At 41.3% G+C, this 20,658-nt stretch overlaps 1 protein-coding gene across 9 annotated transcripts in view; it reads left to right on the forward strand.

Annotated features, from left to right (window-relative positions):
- Positions 1-20,658, forward strand: part of rbfox3a (RNA binding fox-1 homolog 3a) — a 511,621-nt gene that overhangs the window by 170,072 nt on the left and 320,891 nt on the right. For all 9 annotated transcript variants that reach the window (XM_074663816.1, XM_074663822.1, XM_074663819.1 and 6 more), the window contains one exon: positions 2,464-2,519. The gene's annotated coding sequence lies outside the window, so the exon portion shown is untranslated. The remainder of the gene's footprint in view (positions 1-2,463; positions 2,520-20,658) is intronic.

Genomic DNA, 20,658 nt, shown 5'->3' on the forward strand with positions numbered 1-20,658 from the left:
CCGCCTCTGTGGATCACAGTTACCATAGAAACACAGTTTGGCATGATATGTTTAACCAGAGAGAGTTGCATCTCAAGTATTTTTCTCTCCTCTCCCCTGTTATTGAGGGAGAAATATTTTAATTGCTCAGGTTTAAGGGAGAGCCGAGTAGAGAGCGAGCGGCTGCCAGCCGGTGCTGTAGCTGTCTGTATCTGTTTAGTGGAAATTGTTTTGCCATGAAACACCATCTGTTTGGCCTGCTGGCTGGCTCCGCACTGATCTGACTATCTATAGACTCCACTTCAGTTTCAAGTGTAGCTGCCGGTACCGCTACACACAAGTTCTGGAGAACAAACAGTGTTTTAATCCCGACAAACGGAGGAGACTTTATTTGTTCCAGGTAGTGTTTGAGCACGGTGTTTATATTCTGTTATGTTTTATTGAATCCACTTTAATTCTTACTCATCCAGAGACTTCCTGTTGAATCCCAGAGGAGCAGAAAGACAAAATAAACCCTCATAACTCTATTTGCCGATATGTTCAGTGCAGCAGGAAAAGAACTCTGAGATTAATTTAACAGATGCATGACTCAACACAGGCCTGAATCTGATTGGTCCATTTCCTGCAGAGGTCTCTAATATCTAAAAACAAACAAACAAAAAAAAGCAACAAATTCTTACAGATTACATCCTTGTCCCTTCACACCACACAGACTCACTTTAAACATGGTTTGAACCTGAGTTTTTCAAGGTGGGGTCCTGACCCACTTGGGGTTCGCAGGGGGCATTTGAGGCTTGTATCACTGCTTGTTTTGGATGCTGTCACTTACACTGGATTGCTTTTTTTTTTTAAGTCTCAAGACAGGTTGTTTTCACCTCTCTGTTTTCTTAAATGTTAGAGGAAAGAGGTGGAAAATAAGACAAAATTAGAGACATATTTGTTGGTTACTTACTGTCCCCTAAAATGGAAGAATTTCTAAAAATCTGAAATACAGTGATGCTGATCATTACTCAGATAAGTTACAACTACAGATACTACACATTCATATTTCAACTCATCTTTGTCAGCCAGCATACATGATGTATGGCCTCAATACAGCGAGCAGGATGGGCTATAATGTGCCTGGACGTGTGTCTGAAGAAATGATTAATAACTTTGACGTTGAAAGACATGAATAAATGAAAAGATCAATTGCTGATAGAAACAGGAAATTGTGTATATCTTATAACTGTATGATTGATTTTTGAGGTTTGCTGTGGTAATGTGCAGGTACTAAAGAAGAGTTGCTTGAAAGGGGTCCCAACCAGAGACTAAGAGTGATCTGTGACTTGAACAAAGTTTTGGAACCTCTGCAATAAAAAGCATTTCAGCTGCAGACCAGTTCTCAGACTTGAAATGTGCAAAATACAAAGCACGTGGTAAATAGCTGAATGTGCTAATTTCCTTACTTGTGCTTTTTAAACCCAAAACACACTTTTTATTATAATATTTCTATTGGCGATCTCTAAAAAAAAAAAATTAAAGGCAACATATGAAGAAACAAACATTTTCCCCAACATTTTAACACCAAGCAAAATATTTATGGGGCTTTAGTGTGCTTTGAATCTTGAATGAAGCTTCATATTTGATTTTAGAATCACCAGGTGAACAAAAAAGGGCCTCAGTCTGACCTCACATACCCCTTTTCCACCAAGCTGGTTCCAGGGCTGGTGCTAGAGCCGGCTCGCAGTTGGTTCAAGTGCGAACAGGTTGAGAACTGTTTGCTTTTCCACAAACGGGTGCTGGCCTTAACTTATCTTCTCCTTCTGTTGTTTCGCTTACCCCAGACTCGTCTTGCTAAAAATGGCGCTCTTCTGTGTTTTTACTCTGCTTTGGTTGGACAACAATCCTGCCCCCACCCCCTGACGTAAGCCCATAGCCCCCGAACGTAACGTGGTTCTTTCTGCTGGCCCAGCAAAGCACCAGTTTTGAGAGCTAGCAACTGGTGCTTATTCTGTGGAAAACCAAAGAACAGGTGTTAAGTCTGGCTCTAGCTCTGAACCAGCCCTGGAACCAGCTTGGTGGAAAAGGGGTAACAGACTCTGAGTCTCAGGTTTAAAGCTATAGAACAGATTCAGAATTGAAAGTGAGTGATTTTCTACCAAGAATATGTGAGAGACAAAAATCAGAAGGCATTCATCTTTCTTGTGAGCTCTCTCCAGCTATTTTCTTCTTTGTTGACAGATAAATTCTCAATACAACCTCATGAGTCAGTGCTCATAACAGCACCATCAGAAATATATAGAAACACAGTGAGACACCAGACTAGCTTTGAGTGGTGATATCCAGTGTTGACACTTTTTAAAACATGTTGCACACATGGCTTGCTTCACATTCAGTTCAATTTTGCGAAAACACGTCTGAATGCACACTTTTAAGCACACAGATTTAAGAAAGACCTCTTTTTTTCCATGCATTTCTAAATATCTCTCTATATTTCCACAGGCTGACACACCTGAGGACACATTCAGACATCTTGTCTCCTCCGCCAACATCCAATTGTAAGTCACAGAATTTCTCCTCCTCTCTGTTTCCTTTTCCTCTTCTTTTTCCTCTCTCTGCCTGGATAATTTCAGAGTAATGCAGAGAAACAGTTACTGCTCTTGCCTGCAGCCTGCTGGCTCTACAGGTGCTTGCTCTCTGTCACAGTTCTCACACCACACTGCTGTTCTGTTCTTCTACTTTAATGTGGTACAACTGTAAATGATTAGTTCTGTAAATAACCTCCCGTGCTTAAACAGGATGTAACTGCTTCTCTTGGATGCTGTTGTCAGACTCTGTGAGACCTCTGGGGGTTTCTGTTTTAAAGAAGCTACAGAGCTGCTTTTCTATGACACCCTTGAGTCTAAAAGCATCAGGAAGTGGTTTCTTTTCACAACTCTGTCTCCGTATGGTGCTCATTTCAATCCCAGTGGACAGCAGAAGAAAAAACACTTGTAATCCTCATAAAGAGAAACATTTATTGATCATCATTTGGGATTTATTCATGTCATGTTTAAATTTAGCAACAAGAATTACCAGCTGTTTTAAACCTCCATAGTTTAATCACAGGAGAATGCTCAGCTCAGCTCTGCAGAGCCGGATGATTTCGTCCATTACAAATGCAAATCACTGGAGTTTTTGTGCTGCAACTCGACAGCTGTGGGACATCTGAAAATACATTTTGGACCTGTTATTACATCAGAGGTCTGACTACAAAAGAAATCAGCAGTTAGAGACTTCTGAAAGCGATCCAGGCAGGTCTGTAACTGACAAGCGGCTCAACGGAGTTAAAAAAAGCTGCCCAAGAGGAAACTGATGCCATAAGAATGGGATTATGTCTTCACTGCCCCCTCATTCTCTCTGTCATACCCTGGGATGATGTGGAGCTAATGTTGTCTGTTTGAGTGGAGGGCTGAGTCAGAGCTGATGAGACTCTCACTTTTTGAAAAGGCTGAGGAGTAGTTTTGTTTAAAAGGCAGGAAATCCTCTTCATAATTGGCCGTGACTCACTTTATGGCACTTCTAGAAAAGGACGCTATTTATTCAGCTGCTTTCTTAGTTCGGCTTCCCCACCGCAGCCCACAAGGTTCACCCGAGTTTACCTTTGTGGAGAACAATTGAAGTGTTTGCTTTTAAGTCTTCTCTCTATACTTTCAACTTTCCTTTTGGTCGCGCAGTAACATCTAGATAAAATAAACGAACTTTTCCCTTTAAGCTGTTTTTTTATGTGTGACGAAGCCGCTGGCCTTGACAGTTTCACAGCTCTCCGAGTAATTTATTTTCCAACACGCGGCATGTTTTTTAATATTTTTTTTTATTATTATTTGACTCACCTTGAAATAAATAGCCTTTCCTTCATTAGTGAGAATGAAACCTGTACGGTTGTATTGAACATAGCCTGAGGTCACTGCACTCAGATGAACCAAACCCTATTAATTTGAGGTCTGGGAGGTGGAGGGAGGAAGGTGGAGGGTGTGTGTGTGTCTGTCTGTCTCAGGAAAGACAGGGTTCATATATACTGAAGGCACCTCTCATTCAGCCTATTTTCACGCAGTTAATGAAAACACATGGCTGTACCTGGCTGATAATACACATGTATGTCACCAAGGTTGAAATAAGGGTTTTCTGACACACCAGTGTGGGAATTTTTTTTGACCCTTTGGTCATGTAAAGCTTCTACAGGTGCACCAGAGGGACAGATTAAAGACTTTAAAAAAGGGCAACACTCTTTGTAAAATACTTAACATCTGAAAAAAGTGTAATAATCTTTTATTTGAATTTAAGTAATAAGATGTTAACATTAGTTATTAGTTAGCTCTTTAGGATTTTATGATGCAGCTTTCCGTCGACATCAATCTGAAAAGCTGCACCTGTATGCTTCGCTCAGAGATCATGGCATTAAACTAGAAGCATTTTTTTTTTTTAACAAGTGGAGTGTGCTGTTTGCAGAACAGTTGGTTTTATTTTCCAGAACAGTAATGATGTTCAAAAAGAGGGAAAAGTGGGATTCTCACAGGATTAAAAATAATAATAATAATAATAGTCCTTTTTGGCGGTGGTGGCATTGCTATTTACGTGCTTGCATACTCACAAAACATGTCTCTTAATATTTTCAAATTGGGTGTTTTGAAAAAAATTGTTTACCATTGATGCTTAGATTGCTAATTTCTCATGAACTTGTTCTTTCATCCCATTTTATGAATAGAAATCTGTGAGCAGAAGACTAAATATAAAATCAGAATTCTGAGGGCATCTCATTAATCTTCCGCTTAGTTTGTAAACATCCACAGTACGGTTGAGGTCTCTCAGTCCACAGTGAAGTCTCTCTCTTCCCTGGTTTGTGTGTATATATATGTGTGTGTGTGTGTGTGTGTGTGTGTGTGTGTGTGTGTGTGTGTGTGTGTGTGTGTGTGTGTGTGTGTGTGTGTGTGTGTGTGTGTGTGTGTGTGTCTGTGTGTGTGTGTGTGTGTGTGTGTGTGTGTGTGTCGCTGATTGTCCCTCTCTGTTTGTGTATTTAGAGGATGTTCTTTGGTGTTCCTGCGCGTCCACATGATCCATCTTCCACTCTATCCTCAGACAGAGGAGGCCGGCTCACTCCTCCAAATGAGAAAGTAAAAGGCTTCCCTCCAGCTTCTACCCACTAAAGATCAACTGTAAATCAGGCTAATGTAATCCATCCTGGTGTGTGTGTGTGTGTTTGTGTTAGCATGTGTGTATTGTCTCTGTGAATGGGGGATGAGGCTGTATTACTTTGCGGCAGCTCTCTTTCGGGTAAACGGTCCCACAGCGAGCACCCATCAGAGCGTGGCCGTGAATATATACACAGCATACATTAGAAGGCCTCACTCTTTTCTGGTTTAGACAACATGAGTTTGAAGCGGAGGCGGGCATGGGCTGGGGGCTTCATCAGAGTGCAACTGGGAGTCAGCCAGAAAAGACGTTTAAAAGACTGTACTGAGATAAAAAAAAAAAAAAACAACTTCAAAAAGACTGTTTTTTTTTGTTCTTGTACTTCACCAACAGAGAAGTCAGCATCATACTGTGCAAGGGTTGCAACATGAGACAAATAAAGAAACGACAGACAGATAACCTGAGAGACAGGGACGATCAATCGGAAAGAGGTTTAACAAAAAGCGATAAAACACTCAGACAAGAAGTCAGCAGAGCTGGGTTCAGGGCATGTGGGGGCTGTGTGTGTGAAAGAGTGTGTGTGCATGTAAAACCTGATGCAACTCAGTGCAAAAACTCTGGCATGCAACAGTTTTAGTTGGAACTGTTAAGTGGCAGAGCAGGGGTAGATAATGTTATCTATTTACAGGTGGAGAGAACACACACAGACACACCCAGTGCTGGGAGTGTGGACCCCTGGTGTAAATGTGTGGAAACTGTAGGAGCAGATTATGAATGAGTTTGTTTCCATGATGTATGTGTTGATATATAAGGTCACACAGGGTAATTAGGTCAGATTTAAAGAAAAAGGGCACCCAATTATACATTTTATTTCTACATTATTTTTTTTAAATAATTTTTGTAAATGAAAAATATCAGTGTTATGGAGGGATGAAAAGCAGCAAGGTTGGTGGAAACTGCTGGCTTGTACTGATAGAAAAATCAGTATTATACAGCTTTTCTGGAGCAGGATGCAAAGGAAAAAAAAAACAGGAGACAAAGTGGAGGGTAAAATGAGAGGAAACCTTGGGGCAAGGCCTTCCTGATGACAGGAACTCAAGGTTAGAAGTTCCTTATTTTCCACTTCATAAAATCCCATCTATAATCTCAAATGTACTCCATACAGGGCAGATTAGTTTGGCTGCTTCGATCCTGGTCTCAACAGAGTAGCGCTGATGAGCTGTCCATGGTGCTGAAGTTAAAGGCATGAAAAGAAATGCACAGGAAGCGTTGTGCTGTCCGTGGTGCTGAAGTTTCCGCTCCCTGGAACAACTGCTCTGCCTGTGCACTGTTAGCTTCTCTTTACTTTAAGAGACAACTAAAAGTGTATCATTGTTTACTCCTTGTATCTGCTCAGGGTCTCTAGAGGCTTCCTCTCAGACCTGTCAGTTTACATACTTCTATTAATGCTACCTAAAGAGGTAGAGCAGGCAGCACACTCATTCACACACACTTGAGTAATGTTTGAAATCAAAGCAGCAGACAGATTGAGCGTGGGGAGATCTCCTGCTACGAGAAAACAGGACTTTGTTGTGTTCAGCAGAAACCCTCCACAGGGAATTGGAGATAAACTGGGGAATAAAACTTTCAGCATATGGTCATGATGAGCCGGGGATCGTATGGTGAGGACTGAGAACGCAGAGGACAGGATTTTCTGCACTTGAACTGCTTGAGCCAAATTTAAGAATGAAGAAGAGTGAACTGTTTGACTTTGGTGGTACAAAATATTTAGAAAACTGCAGCAAGTGTTGTTGACATTTTGTCAGCAAATGTGGTAATCTCAGACCACACGGGGGAGCCGGCTGCTCTCTGGAGTGTTTGTCACGTTGTAATTAGGCCACTGGGATGGCACACCCACACACACAAAACAAACATTTCCCTGAGTTAAACACAAAGCGCAGCAAAACACGGTGTTTTCTTCTTCCTCTGAACACATCAGACATACAAGTGTTTCTGTGTGACTCTACATTTAACACACACTCCTGAATCCCTGCCCCAGGCAAAGTCACAGGCTGTCCCGCGTTATCAGAGGCGATTAGAGGCCCTATCAGCCCACCAACAGTGGCAGCAGGCACACTAACACACCTATCACTGCTTGCAAACACACACAAACAGATATATAAAGCTGCAGAAGCATATGTGAGACAGTTTCCCCGTCAGAAACCCGATAAATAAATAAACTGTGCCAAACAAATAGCTTCTCCTCCACTTCCTCCTCCTCTTCCCTGTGCTCACCGCTGCCTTTGTTCAGTAAGTCAGCGCAGGGGGACTCCATAATCAGTCCTCTGGTGTATGTGTGTGTGTTGCTCCGTTGGTGATATGATCCAGGCTGTACGTCTCTGTAGGTCACAGTCGACACTCAGACAAGGTCAGGCCGATGCTCCTGATGGAAACTATCAGTCTCTGTGACCTTAGGCAGCAAAAAACATTTTATCAATCCACTCCGTCTCTCTGATAGGTCGTCCTTGAGAAGTCTGACTTACATTCAGATATTTCCAAACACTTTCAGAGTGCACGCATGTTGCCTCTTTCTGCGGCTCTTTCTAGCTTAAAACTGAATATCCCATCATATCTGTGTTAGTAGTGCAGAATCTACCCCTGACCTTATTAACTACATCCCTTCAGTTCTGTAAATGAGTAGAGAACCTTGGCAAATTTCTATTCCCTTTTTTAAGCAAGAAAAGTTTACTTTAATTCATGTTTCAATATTTCATCCTCTTTTACTGAATTTATTCCCTCCCTTAGAAAAAAATTCTCAGGCTCCAACATTTCATACAAAACTAAGAAGGTGTGCAGCCAGTTAAAAGAAGAGAATATGCGATCATGCATGTATTGCATACATTATCTGCTCTTCAGTCAGTGTGTGCACACTCTGCCTGTTTCATACCATAGAGATCAGATTGAACAGTCATTTGCACACATATAAAAGCATGCTTGATTATTTTTGCACATAAAAGAACCTTTTTTAATTTGCATACCATTTTCTTATCAAAAAAGAGAAACTGTATACTGATACTAGAAACCAGACTGAATGATTAAATATTACAGTAAAGTCGATTGTGTGTGATAATGAAGAGAGCAGAGAAGAGGAAACAGACGAGTCTCTGGTTCGGTGGGGGTAGTTTTGGCTTTTCTTAAGCATGGAATGAAAATGAAGTAAAGCTTATGCGTTTCCTTTTTAACAAGACTGCCTTGCCTTGCCTTTGGCTGCATCCTCAACTTTTCTTTTCTTTTTTTTCCTCCCTCTTTTTTTCATATTTCACGGTGCTTTCTTCAGCCAAGCTCATTGTCTCTGCTCCCCTGAAGCGAGGGATTCTTTTTATGACAAAAAAGGCCAAATGTGGCTGAGAGGTGAGGCTCTGCTGCAGAAACTACGAAAGGTGTTTCTAATGAAAAGTATCAACACGGAATTAGAAATATTTTGTAAATGTTCTCATATGGTTTAAAGAAGTTTGATTCCTCAGCATGGCACAGTGAAATCAGGATTAATATGCTTCATGTTACTATTTCTACCTAAAGAGAACCACAGACAGAGAAGAAATCTTTGGTGTTGGGAAAGGACAAACTCTGAAATGCATTAAAGAGAAGAACCAAAGAGTGGCCTCTAGCCTCTTGTGTTTCAATCTGTATGCCACAACATAAAGTATACATTGTCTAAAGGGCATCAAGCATTTGTATTCTATCAGAGAGCCAATACTAGTGTGACAAACATCCTTCATAGTCCATCTGGGATGTTTGTGAAAAGTTCATCTGCAGTTGAATTAACCTCCAGCTCTAATTTGACTCCTCCATCACAGCTCAGGGAGCAATTTCGCAAACACTGTAGTGTGCGTGTAACTTAGCTCTGGCTCATATTGTCCAATTACTGAGGAGTTGAAAGGAAAAACCAGAGGATATGTTTTTGTTACCACTTATTCATGAAAGCTCTGAATCCTTTTTGCCAAAAGTGAGACAGAAAATAGTTGCCAAGACTGACTAGAGAAAGCAAGAGGGAGGACTTCATTAAGAAGAGAGCAGCGATGATGAAATTCAGCATCACTCCAGGCCTGAAAGGTCAAAGGTCAGCTGGAGTGGATGCTTTGGTTGCATTGAACATTTCTGCTCTCTGCCCTCAGTACTTTATCGGCTAATGAGAAGCCCACCTGCAGTTTGGAGGTAATGTTTGATTCATGTATCAGCTTTGAAATACAGGTCGAAAAAAGTTACTTCTGTAAAATAGGAACCATCTGCAGAGTTAAACCAGTGCTCTCACACCTGACCTGAGAAAAGGTCACTCAGTCATTTGTCTTCTCTGGAATCAAATAATGTTTCTCATTTCATCACTCTGTGACAGAAACTAAAGCCAATATCTGGACTCAAACCAGTTCAGATGACAGAAGCTCTGTGTGCTTTGTCTCCTTCAGATGAACAAGTTTGCAAGATTGTCTTGTGAGTACATTCAGTTCTCAAGCTCTTTGTGTTTTTACATTATGATTTTGTAAAAGTACAAAAACACACCATAATGAACCCTTTCTGACTCAAAGAAATATGAGACACTGAGATCAAACACTCAGTAAAGTGGTTGAACAAATATTTGGATGATATCCCTTTATCTCCATGGTAATGTACTTTGATGTTGATATATGTGCAGAAATGATGAGTCGTTGAATTTGAAACCCTGCCTCTTTTACTGACTGTTGGGCGTATTTTACTGTCTAAGTCTAATTTGAATTTGAATTTATATAGGATAGCCCCTTGAGATGCAGCATCTCGTTTTCGAGGGTGTCCCAACAAAAATACACACAAATACAAAAATAACACTTAAACATACGTAACAATAATACACAAACACAATAAGTACATTACAGTAATACACAAAACACACTGCTCTACAACTTCCACAGCCCCCACACCCACGCCCTTCACTCCTCCCACCCCATCACCACTTCACACAAAAAAAGAATAAATAAATAAATAGAAAAATTGTGCCTGCGCTTATGCACAGTCCCAATGCAATACAATATAATACAATCAACAAAAGCAGCAGAATGTCATGGCAACTTGAAGAGAGAAAAAAAAGAAAAAAAGAAATTAATTAAATAAATAAATAAAATAAAATAAAATAAATGAGTAAATAAAATAAATCATCAAAATCAAAAACATGTACACCCTGCTTGTAAGTGTGAAAATAAATTTGATCTAAATATGAAAAAAGAGGTGATTGAGTTTAATGAGGAAGGAAGATTATTCCAATCAGATGGCGCTTTGAACTTGAATGACCTATGACCTACTTCTCTACAGATTTTTGGGACCATGAAAAATGGATTGGTCAAATGTCTAAGAGGATATTGAGATGTATATGGGACCAGAAGCTGTTTTAGGTATGGTGGAACATGTAAATGAATACATTTAAAAAGAAACAAAACCCAGTGAAACTGACGCCTGGATTGAGGATGAAGCCAGTTTAAGGCCTTGTACATGAGGCAGTGATGAGTTCTGAAAGGACATATTAAGACAAATCTACATCAGGAGTTATTCAATATATTGAGAGGTTTGAGGATAGAGTCAGTGGTGTTTTGATAGACAACATCTGCATAATCGAGTATGGGAAGAAGCAGTTGTGAAACAATTATTTTTCTGACTTGAAATGAAAAGCACCTGATTGATCGGTATAGAGAACCCAGGCAGCCATAAACTTTTTTACAAATATAATCGATATGGGGTTTGAAAGTAAGCTCTGGGTCCAACCAAATACCAAGATATTTATAAATATTAACTTTCTCTAGTGGAGTCCGATCTATAAAATACTCGTCAAAGTTACCTGAGGTTGGTCCCATTCATGGTGGACCCTTTAAGCCTACAGGAATTTCAGTTTTTGGTGTTGTGTCCTATTTTTCCTTTGCTGTTCCTCCTCTACTTGCTAACCTGATAAAGATTGCTGCAGAATTGCCAAACATGACAGCTTTCCCCAACTTCTAACATCATAAAACTTGTGAGGATGAGGCCTTTCCAAAAAATGAACACTTGACCACAAGTCAGCTTGATATATGCACCACATGTGCCAGTTTAGATGGCTATGACATCCCTTTTTGCTCATATCTTATCTTATAGACTTGTCAAAATCTGTTTTGTTTTTGTTTTCTTTCCATTACTAAAAATCTGTTAGATAGAGCACAGTTAGTCTAGTGGTTAAGGTCATGCTCCATGAGGTTCACCCTCGCGCAGGAGGCCGAGGTTCGAATCCAGCCTGTGGCCCCTTTCCTGCATATCACTACCCACTCTTGCGCTGTTCCCTGCTCTATCCACTGTCATCCCCTCTCTCTAATTAAGGGCACGAAAGCCCAAAAAGTAGCTTGAAAAAAAAAAAAAAATCTGTTAGACTTCAGATCAGATCTCTAATGAGAAGTTTCTGTTCTAACATAGGGAGCAGGCCAAAGACCCATACCTCAGTCAGCCACTGGGGGAGCTAGACACATTTTGACTTCACTGTGTAGAGCCAGGTACTACCACTGTTTAATAAATCCCCTTGTTTCTTTATTTCCCCTCAACACCATCTCCAGCTTTACATCCTGTCTCCATATCTCCACCCATCTCTCTCTCCTCTCATTTGCTCGCTGCCTCCCTGCTGTCAGATACACAGCAGCTGCATTTCGTTATGCTAATGAGGCTGAGCCAGTGGTGCAAGTGTTGACGCTGCAGGATACGTTCACAAACACTTAACCCTTTCAAGGAGAAGCAGAGTGTGCACTCTGTCTTTCTTCAAACCACACCCTTCATTAAAAGGTCTCAGATAATATTTTCATCTTGACATGTTTGTGTGCGGGTTATAACTGTAAAATGCATTTTTTTTCACATACAAAGGAACATTATTTTGAAGGTGTCGTATTAGTGAACAGACCTATCATCTGTTGCTCCAGGCTTTAATAGCCAGCCTCTTTTCTAGTTCCCTCATTCCTATCCATCCTGGAAACTCACCTAAGTCTTCCAAACCCTGCTGAAATCTCAACATGCTAACAGGGGGGCTGACTCTTCATCCTACCATGCTTTATTTGTGCTTTTTAAGCATTTCTAATTAGAAGACTTGGGAATGGTAGAGGGGGGTAGAAGGAGGGGTAGCTGGAAGAAGAGTGAGAAAAAGATAGAGGGATGGAGTGAATTGAATGTGAGAAATGGGTTGATTAAGATTCGCAAGCATCCACCAACCCGGCTCCCCACCTCCATCACCACTGGGCATCGGTGATGAGGAGATCAGAGGCCTAAAGCTCTCTGCTGGCCTCCAGAGAGCCATGGAGAAAATGGAGAGAGCGGGGAGCTCATAAACACTCCTCCTCTCCGCTCACCTCTGCAGGCCTGCAGGCTACACTGTTTAGCACAGTCAGGAAAATCACTTTCTGATTCACTGCAACTTTTGAAAGAGTTGAACTTTTAGGTTAATAGGTAGGAATAACAATATCAATGGAAGGTCGTTACTGAGGTCCCTTTGGGGGTAAAGCACTTAGACTCAGTTTAATGCTTTTTTTTATCATTAATATGGTGATGAATCACCTTCTTGTCTATCAAATCCTTACAGCGTGAAGGCTTTTTTACTGAGAGCACAGCTGGATTGTATGTTTTGATGAAATTATTGTTTGTCAGCTGCTTGTGACAAATAAAGATGAAACAGTCATTGAGACTTAAAAAAGGAACTAAAACTGCTAAAAACTTACCATACTGCAGATGTGAGATCCTTTTGATTATGTTTCAAGTATTAAAATAAACAGGGCGCTGAGTTTGGCTGCCGTTTCCGTCCTAACCAGTAACCTGAGTTTGTTTGTGTATTGAATGCAGATGTGTGTGTATTAATATTACAGTAACCAACACAAGTCCCTGCTCCTCAGCACGAGCTAATGAGTGTAATCTCTGTTACTGAAGAGACCAGGAGGAGTGTGTTCTGCATGTGGTGTCGGTATTCTGTAGGTATCTGTGTGTTTGTTTCTGTGCGGGCTGTTGTTGTTTTTATACATTACTTGTTGCCCATAGGAAGGTCTCTATGTGTGAATGAGGGAGTGTGTGTATGTGTGTGTGTGTGTTTGTGCTATAAAGCCTGCCAAGGTCTGTTTTCCCTGCTTTCCATATTTAATAAGTTGTGACTGCCTCCAACAGATGATCTACATATTTTTCTGTGAACCAAATGCATTTTAAGAAGCCATAATTAACGCGGTCAATTTCCAAAACTCCAAATGTTGTTTTTTCTTTTCCCTTTTTTTTTAACGCCTGCGCATGAATCAATACAGCAGCTAATGATGGTTTATTTTTGGAGGCAGTGGAGGCATGTGAGGGGAGGTTGGGGTGTCATTAGCACAACTCTGTAACTAGCTGAAATATTCAGAGATATGAAAACATTAGCAGCGCTCCTGGAAGCTGAGTCCTGCTGAGATGTGTGCTGTGGAGGACACGATGAACTCAACACTTCTGCGAGTTTACACTTCATGCTGCATGGAGATGGGAGCCACAGGCGACCGTTTCGTCACATTTGACCTTCTAACATGTCAAAGATGGCAGCTTGGTTAGTGGCCCTACGCTCAGAAAGCTGACACGTCAGAAAGCCCAGTAGCCTTAATCCTGTATGTTGTCCCCTTGTTTCCAGATGAACTTTTCATCAAGTTATAGAATAGAAAGCACAAAAGTCAGACTGAGTTGTTGAGGCTGGGACAATGCATGGATGAAACGAGCTATGCCCTCCGTCCAGGAGACCATGAATGAATTTATAGTAAAAGCAGCAGGTGAGCTTCACCTCTCTCAATGGTTAATTCACTTTTTTTTCTCATAATGTAACAGAACCAAACAACAGACTGCAAACATGTTTAAAATGCAACCTGTTGTGTTTAATGGTGTTGAACTGAAAAACAGAACAACATAGAGTCTGAAATGAAAGATTTTGAACTCAGTCCATTCTGGTTCCATCAGCTGAAGGTGATGTAATCAAGACAATTTGAAAGACCTATCTCCTCATGCAGGCAAGAGTAGGAGTATCCTCTCCTGTCACCTTCTTTCCTGTCAGATGTCAGTATTCAAACATCTCAGCACAGTTTTCTCTTTCTTGGTCACTTCCTCTTTTAGATTTTCAATTATTTGAGAGTTAAGATTAAGAGCCACAGACTCGATGTATGACCAAGGTGGTGTCAGAGTGATTTTAGGTAGCTCCCCCTGCAAACCACTTTGCAGTCCACCTCCACTGTGGCTCCTTCTGTTAGGCTGTGTCTGATTTTACCAGTGTCATATGTTGTGTCAGTAAAGTTCTTAGTAGTCCATTGGGGCTGCAACTGACTATTATTGTAGTATTCGATTACTCTTACAACTATATTTACAATTAATCAATGAATCAGGGAAAAAAAAAAACATGAATGCATTGTCACTTAAAAAATCAACAATATGGCCAAAATAATAGAAATATACTGTTTTGTCATCAGATAAAGAACCCAGTGGGTTCAAAAGGCAAATAAATAAAAATGTGTCCTCAATCTTTTCACCTGCAGGCCAAATAGTTTACCCCCTCTACCCTACAACTATCTGTAGCAGCCAAGGCTAATGCTAACGTTAGCTAAGCTAACTATTCGTGGTTTTCAAAAGGGGTGATAATTTTAATAAAAAGACAAAACGAGTCCTTAAAGACATACCATGCATTTCACAACGTATAGGAGTGTATGTGGGATTTGTAGCTACTCACCTCACTGTTGAGCTCCCGGACTTGTCATACTGCTGTGCCATGTGAAGTCATCTAGCAAATGTTGTAATTAACAAGCTGTGTACTCTTATTCTGGGTAAAATACTCCCAAACTCCGGAAATTTTTGGACGAACCGCTTTCTCCGGCTTTGCCATCATTTACGTGTTTACTTGTTTCCCTCACCTGCCGGCTCAGCTTCTCCTTCACCACACTGATCTGTTTACATGTGACTCATACAGCCCCACAGCCCAGGTAATCTACACTCAAGTCAAGTAGGTGGCAGTAATGCGCCTTCAGCTAGTTGCCAACCACTAAATAATCCAACAACAAAAAAAAAAATTAAACTGAAGGCTAACTAATACAGTAATCGTGCAGCACAGTGCAGTTTGTTTGTCAATGTTATTGATTCATTGGTGCAGCCCTATAGTCCATACTTTCTCATGTCTTTAATGCCAATGAAAGAGCAGTGAGCTCTCAGAGCAGCCAATCAACCAAATATAACCTATGACATGCAAATAATAACTTCGTAACTTAAGTGGCCCTGGCTGAACTGTTGTTTTTTGCTTATTGTACATAAAAAGGTGGTTGGTTTATCTTAAATTTTGGGCATTTGTCAGATTTGTGTTCAGGGAAATGTCTTAAATATAATATCCTTTCAACATGAATATAAATATTCCTGCTTAAAGTCCAGATCCCAGGACCAATGAGGCAGCACGTGGGTTAACATCTCATGCTTGTCAATCCTGTCGATTTTCCGCCCCTCTCCTTTTTTATTTCTCTTGATTTTATTCAATTTCGCTGCCTGAGAAATTAATTTGGCTGAAATGAATAAATATAAATATCCTCTGAAATTCCTCCCCAGCTTTCCTTTCTGACAGAAAACCTAAATATGTTGAATTGAATAATCCTGTCAACTGTTTTAGAGGAACTTTTAGCTGCTGCATGTCTTTGTGTGAGGCTGAGCATCTGTGTTACTTCTTCTACATATGTTTTATGATCTTCACATCAGTAATTTCAAAGCTCGACGTCGATAACCATGGACGTTTTCGTATCATTTCTATTGGCTCGGTCTCCTATAGTTGGCAGAGAGACAGAGAGGGAGGGAGGGGGAGCTGGTGGGAAGATAAACAGGCTCAAAGAGAAAAGAGAGATACAACAGAGACAGTTAGCTGTGTTCCTCTGAACAAACAGCCGAGCTCAAACGAAGCTGCCTCTTATCATTTCAACTCTGTCAATCAGATATCCCTCAGAGGTGTTTATGCAAACAAAGGCGGCGTGCGCGGCGCGCTGTAATGAAATAACGTCTGGAAGAGTGGCGCGCTGCATGATTAGCCTAATGGAAGATCCTACTCACAGCCGTCTTGCTCATTTGCTTGTTTATATGAGGGGATTATCACTGATTCCATGATAAGCATGATGATTGCTTTGAAACAACGTTGCCCTCCGCTGCTATCATTGTATTCCTCTGGTTCCTCTTCTCTATTCCAGCTTAATGGGTTCAGTACAGCAGCAGTTTGGCGTGCATGTACACGCTGAACATCAGGTTATCCTGGTCCCACACCTGTCGAGGTAGACGATCACCATCTTCGGCCTTGTGATGTGATTTTGGTGAATCAGATACCCAATCCCTGAGGCAGAGGCTGGCCTTCCTCATTCCCACTTCATTTCTTTCTGCCTCTTTTCAGATTCTAAACCTCTACAATCTGCATGAGATGCTCCAGTAAAATGATCAAGTATACACCAATTCCAGGGACTCAAAGCAGCTTCCCTGTCAGTCCTTTATAAGTGAGGGCAGTTCACTTAGGCCCCGTCTACATCTGAAAACGCTAAAACGCAGTGAAAAAAATCTACTTTTACACAGAAACGTTGAGGGACTGAAAACGCTGTAGTAAGCATGGCAGGCTTTTTGTTGGTGCTATAACTGCCTTGTTCAGAAGCAGCTTTTGGTAGATCACCACCAAAGTAAAGTTGGGCGGTGTATTGGCGAATGCTAAGTGCAGAAGTGGAGCAACAGATGCACATTTTGTTGAAAGACAGTCAGCAGATTCAGCAGCACAAGCACAACACAGTAGTCTGCAACGATCAAACAACGGTACTGTTGTACTGTGATGTAAATGTTTCCCCTGAAAACGCCAGCTTACTGTTTACACAGCAATGGTGGTGGCAGTGTTTCAGAAAAACTCCACCTTTGAGGCCGTTTTCAAAAGTTTGTGTTTTGGGTTGGCTGAAACTCTGTTTCCATGTAAATCCAAGGCTGAAATGCAACAATACTTTTGCATTCCAACCTAAAACCATTGTTGTGTAAACAGCCCCTCAGTGATGTAAAAAGAAAATGTACGTCATCTCGCTCGACTCTAAGTCAGATTGCCATGATGACAGCTCCCCCTGGTGGCTGCAGTATAGGTCAAAAACTCTGTCTCGCCAGTCATTCCAGATGAGTTGTTGCCAAACTTTAAAAAATAAATACTCCTCATAGAAATGATTCTCACATCTGTATTCTGTGATATAACGACATTATTAAGCAGTATAGTGTTCAAGTCCTCTTATTTTTTGAAGAGTTTCTTCTTCGATAGTTATTAGATTAAAACATGATTTTATGTCATGTTTCGTGACGATTGTCAGCTGCAGTTAATGCACAGTTTTTTGGGGAATAGAAGGAGAAATTAGGAAGGAAAGCCAAGAAAAGATGAGACTTGTGAAAGAAAAAAAAACAACTGTTGTTTCCTGTCACCTGGCACCACAATGTTTTTTTTACTGCACAACAAAGGTGCCTGTGACACGGGTATTTTGGCTTCAAAACCGTTAAAGACAGAACCTTACTGTCCATTTCTTATACAGTCTATGTTGATGGTCTATTAGAGTCTGGGGAAAGGGGTAATCCTGGGTGATGGGCTTTCCCAGTGTTTGACTGTATGATGATGTTTTTCTTCCTGTGATACTCTGGCTCCATCATAAAGCTGTAATGGCATTCTGATGCCGTTGTCATGTCGCTGATGTAGCACTGTACCGCTGTCATTCCAGTCCCGATGCTTCAACATTATGGAGCTGTTGTTGCTGTGGTGATAGTGTATGATAATTGTGGTGTTGTTGCCGTGGATTTGGGGGCTGGTGAAGCTTTGAAGCATTGGGCTGCAGGCCTGCTGAGATTAGAAGGTGGCTGTGCTGCGCTTGGCTCCATTATTCATTGGCTGTTGTGCATTTTGTTCTGGAGCGAAACACACATTGACATCAAAGGCAAAATGGGAGAGGGGAGGAAAACAGCCCACTGTCTTAAAAAACCCATGTTGCATTTATGTATTTCATTATCTGGCCCAGGAGCAGAGGAGATGAGGGAGCAGGAGGAGAGATATAGAGGGAGGGATGGAGCGGACTGGGACTGATTGTGTTTTCACAGTGTTTACATTTAACACCCAAAGGCTGCGGGGCCACGGGCAGATAACAACCGCCTGAAAGACGGGTTTTGTGTGAGCATGTATGTTTTGGTGACCTGCTCAGTTTTGCATATTTCTTCATCTCTGCCTCCACCTGGCTGCTGCCAACACACACCTCCAGACCCAAATCCTAACGAGGTGTATTCATACACCCACTGTACAGCAGTCCAACCAATGCTTTGCCTGGAAGATGATTAGTATGACAGGAGATCAGCTCAGATTCAAACGTATCTGTCTCACATATGTTGCAGTCCTCGGCCACGGCTCCAAATCACAGACAGGTTTTTGATCAGTGTGGGGTGAAGTTTCAACTCAAACTGTACATTTTAGTTTGGAGTATCATTTGTCTTTGACAGGGAGAAGGAATGCTATCAGTCATCCTATCTCTCTATCTCTGTCCACGCTGAAATCATCGGAGGAAAACATCAGAAGCCCCCCAGTCATCCCACTCTCTGTCCCTCCTCACTCTGTTGTTCCTCTCCTCCTCCCTCGGTGCTGAATGGGTTATTACCAGTTTCTCTCCATCCCATCCAGAGTCATTAATACATGTCAGCTCTGTACACACCAACTCCTCACTTCATTTATCCCAGCACGCCTTTCAATTTAATCAAAACTGCAGCAGCAAGACACAGAGGCTTACACACACTTACACACATACTCTCACGCACACACTTACTGATTAGTTCTAAAGACTATGAGGAGGACTTCTTTACCCATGTTGTGTGATTTTTTTTTTCTGTGAAGAATTAATTTAGCAATCGTTACACTAAATGATTAATAGAGGTTATTTTCCATCAGCTTTGCTCCTCTTCCTCCCTGCAGCCCGGCCCATCCAGTCACAGGCAGGCAACACATTTTACTTCCCAGACATGCAGATTTTAATCAACCGCCGGGACAAATTCTGGGTGTTACTCTAGTCGACCTTTGAGAGCACAAGGGAAAGGATTGGTAGCATCCGTCTGAGCGTGCAATCCTCATCACTCGTCTCTGAGCTGTTTTTTCCTCTGATCTCTGGAGGATACTTTCCAGCTATTTCTGATGAGTGAGCTTCAGCAAGATACCAGCACAGTAACAGGAATTATACATCTCTTTAAGACAACGCTGCTCAACCGGAAATGACGTATTATGATACGTATTCCACAGCTTTAAAACCTCTGCCAAGGAGGTTATGTTTTTGGGAGTAAGTCTGTTTGTTTGTCTGTGATTAGCATAACTCAAAAAGTAACGAACAGATTTTGATTAAATTTTCAGGAAATGTTCAAAATGGAATAAGGGAAACTGATTAAATTTTGGAAGTGATCCAGATCACTGTCTGGATCCAGGATCATTTTGAGATCGGGCTGCTTTCACCAAATGTGTATAGAACTTTACGATAAATGGTCGGATTGCTTTGCAAAACAATACAAGAAAAAGTCACCATAATTTCTGACAGATGTAAAAGTATGATCCAGATCCTGGCAATATTCTGGATACTGAGATCTGGAATATGAAATATGTATTGGGTCATCATAATTTTCAACACTGTTAGGTACCAAATTATTGTACAAACCTGCTACTAACACCTAATTGTAGCAGACAGTCTGCTGAAAGGAAGTATAACATTAAAGTAGGACTAAAGTGTTTTGTGACAATCACAATATGCTTGACAGAGGTCTGTACTCTCTGAGTGCTTTTCTAGTGTATTTTATGTTACACAGGCAAAATTTGGACAATGGGGTAAAGGAAGAAGAGCAGAATGGTTGGAATTAGCCTTGTACAACAGCACTGATGTCAGTTGATCTTGGTACAATCCTTGTCAGACTGGACAATCTGGGAGCCCACGATAATATCCTGATGCAGCCTCATCACCAAAACACACCAGATCTACCTCTGGTCAAATCTGATAGGTTTCAGTTCACACAGGCTCAACTCCAGTAGGTTGCAGCCCTCTCTTTCGAAAACACAAGCCTATTTCTGCCAAACACAGGAGCAATGATGCATCAATATGCACAGAGCAGATCAAGTAGGACTGGAAGTTGTGCATTAAAGCCCCGTTATAACACTTGTTTCGACTGCAGCCAGTGTGAGTTGACCAATGAGAGAGCAAACAGCCAAAGCGCAACAGAGCAGAGGCCCATACAGCATTTCTAAAACTCCTTCTGACTCTTGGCCTGTTAACTACTTCATCTTATTATTATCACAGCTTATATCCCCTCTCTAAAAGCCTCCATGATCTTGCCTCCTCTGCCTCCCTGTGTGTCTTAAATCTCCTGAGTTCTGCAGGAGTCTCCAATGGTTTGGCCTTCTGAGCACAATGTAGACATAGCATTAACAACAGAAAGGTTAGAGCATGTGATTCAAACAAGAAAAAGAGTCTGCAACTCTCTCCAACTGCA

This window comes from Halichoeres trimaculatus, unplaced genomic scaffold (assembly GCF_033239565.1).
Source record: "Halichoeres trimaculatus isolate MK-OKI-2021-1 unplaced genomic scaffold, fHalTri1.1 fHalTri1_scaffold_23, whole genome shotgun sequence".
Classification (NCBI taxonomy): domain Eukaryota; kingdom Metazoa; phylum Chordata; class Actinopteri; order Labriformes; family Labridae; genus Halichoeres; species Halichoeres trimaculatus.